General features: G+C 41.4%; 1 non-coding gene across 1 annotated transcript; it reads left to right on the top strand.

The window, feature by feature from the left end:
- The first annotated feature begins 621 nt into the window (after nucleotides 1-621).
- Nucleotides 622-728, top strand: LOC112534174. The gene has a single exon (XR_003078480.2). It is a non-coding gene; the product is annotated as a small nucleolar RNA R71 (small nucleolar RNA).
- The last annotated feature ends 1,755 nt before the right edge of the window (nucleotides 729-2,483 follow it).

Genomic DNA, 2,483 nt, shown 5'->3' with positions numbered 1-2,483 from the left:
TTGTCGAACCTCATCTCAGACGCTACAAACTTCATCATAAGCTCCTCTAAATTTGACTTTTCTCCGGTAGAGGAGGAGTTTTGCAGGTGCCCAAATGATCGTTGCCAGCGGCTTGTGATGAAGTCTCCGAAACCGGGTGGACCGCTATTGTTCCTCCAATCAAGTTGGGATGATTGCGCCACCTGTGGTCATGTGGCTGAAGGATCGCTCACGCTTTGGCATGCCCATATAGTCAACCTACTCAACATCGGAAGATATAGCACTAGATGGAAAAGTAGTGAGGATGAAGCAAACATACCTCCTGCAGACAGCCGATCGTAATGCGCCACCATAAAACTCGCAACTAACGTCATTGCATGAACCAAGATCCGGAGTTGGTCAATCTTCTTGGCTAGAAGCTCCACCCGAGCCGCCAAGGCTGCTGTAGAGTCCACTTGGTTGACCACCTGCCTTCCTCGGCTCGGCCTTTAGAGGATTGCCAACGATAGTTGTTCATGGCCATTTCCTCTATCGTTCTCAGCATGCTCGCCCATCGCTTAGCGCCCCACCGCCGCAAAGATCCACCATCCGCCTGTTGCAAGGTTCAACCACTGTGAAGGTCTAAACCGCATCCACACCGGCAATCCGTGATATGGGCAACATCTCAAAAGATCTTTAAACCTCTCCCATGCATCGTACATGCTTTCATCATCAAACTGCACAAAAGAAGATATGTCATTTCTAAGTTTAGCAGTTTTAGCGGGAGGAAAATACTTATATAAAACTTTTTTAGCCAACGCCCGTGTAGTAATCACATCGCGGAAGGGATCTGAACCATCTCTTAGCTCTGTCCCTCAAGGAAAATGGAAACAATCTCAGCCGAATGGCGTCATCGGTTGTTCTATTTATCTTGAATGTGTCACAAATCTCTAAAAAATTAGAGATATGTGCATTGGGATCCTCGCTGGGCAATCCTCCAAACTGCACGCTCTGCTGAATTATCTGGATCACGTTGGCTTTTATTTCAAAATTTTTGGCCGCTACAACAGGTCTGACTATACTAGTTTTCATCCCATCCAAAGATGGTCAAGCAAACTCGTACATTGTCCTTTGATCCTCATCGGCCTGGGGGTTGAGGTTCTCCATCGCATCAGTTCCTTGAACCTAAACTGTAACTTCGTCCTCCTCCTCAACTGCCTGCAAATGTCGTCTCAATAATCTGAGAGAGCGCTCCGGGTCGGATAAGGGTTAGAGCTCCGAGTCATATACTACCTGAAACCGACAACCAAACAACCACCAATCAATCAAAAATAATAAAATAAATAAAAGAAACCAAAAAAAAATAAAGAGTAAATGAATAAAAAAATAATGACTAAATTAACACAGAAACAATTCGCTCTAGTTTACCGTTACTGATCCCCAGCAATGACGCCAAAAAAATGATAGGCTACTTATGCAACCTACACTTAAGGCAGTGAACCTATCAATGCGGTCTAGCACTAGTGAGTATCAAGGTCGTATCCCTGGAGATCGGGTAAACCTAAAGTTACTACTGTTCGTTATGTTATTTAATCTGAAATAAGGTGTGAGAAGTCTAAATTAATTAACTAATGCTTATGAATGCAAATAAAGGAACAACAGCAATTGACAATTGAAAAACAACCGTAACAAAGAAGCAAACCCAAAGAGAACCTAAGTGATGGAATTCTAAGGTTGATTTTATAACTTGCCAATCTTGCTACCCGTGCCTAAATCTTGAATCAAACTCCGCTCCTCTCTCGAGCTCACTGAGTTCCTAAATCTGCACTAACCTAATGGAATCTCTTCCTATCAGATTATTACAGATTAGCATTAAGCGTGATTTAGAACTATTAAGAGTGGTTAAGTCTTAATCCGACAAGTGAATTAACCTTATCTCTAAGTGTTAATTACTAGTTCTTACTATTTAATTTCCAGTTGTAAAAAGCATTTCTCAATATCAAGAAACAACCCAAAAGACAATTAATTTAACGTTTTAAATTAATTGAATCAAATTTTATTACTAAACAGTAAGAAGAGTATGAAAATGGCAGATAAAAAAAATCCAATATTTAAACACAAACCATCAACAAAGATGAACCCCAATGGGTTCGGCAATCCTAGCTACTCATAATGAAAGAAACAAATACAAAAGGAAATAAATAACAGAAAAGAAAATCAAACATATAACCGCTCTTCTATCGAATCGGAGTGGGAATGTTGCAAGTGCCAATTCGAAACCAAATTTCAAGTATGGATCTCGGATGTCCTTGGTCAATCATCTAGAAACTTCAATCTTTGCTTGAATCCTCCAAATCAATCCTTTGAATCGACGTTGGTCTCCCAAAATGCCAAGAACAGAGGTGCGGAAGTGAGGGTCGCTGTGTAGAAGTCTAGAAATCGAGCGGAACCCTCTCTGCTTTTGCATGCGCTTTATTTATAGACGCGCCTTAATCGTGCCATGGCGTGCCATGGGTTATGTTTGT

The sequence above is a fragment of the Ricinus communis genome, chromosome 1 (assembly GCF_019578655.1).
Source record: "Ricinus communis isolate WT05 ecotype wild-type chromosome 1, ASM1957865v1, whole genome shotgun sequence".
Lineage (NCBI taxonomy): Eukaryota > Viridiplantae > Streptophyta > Magnoliopsida > Malpighiales > Euphorbiaceae > Ricinus > Ricinus communis.
Note: the sequence above shows the minus strand (reverse complement) of the source record. Positions and strands in the feature narration are given on the sequence as shown.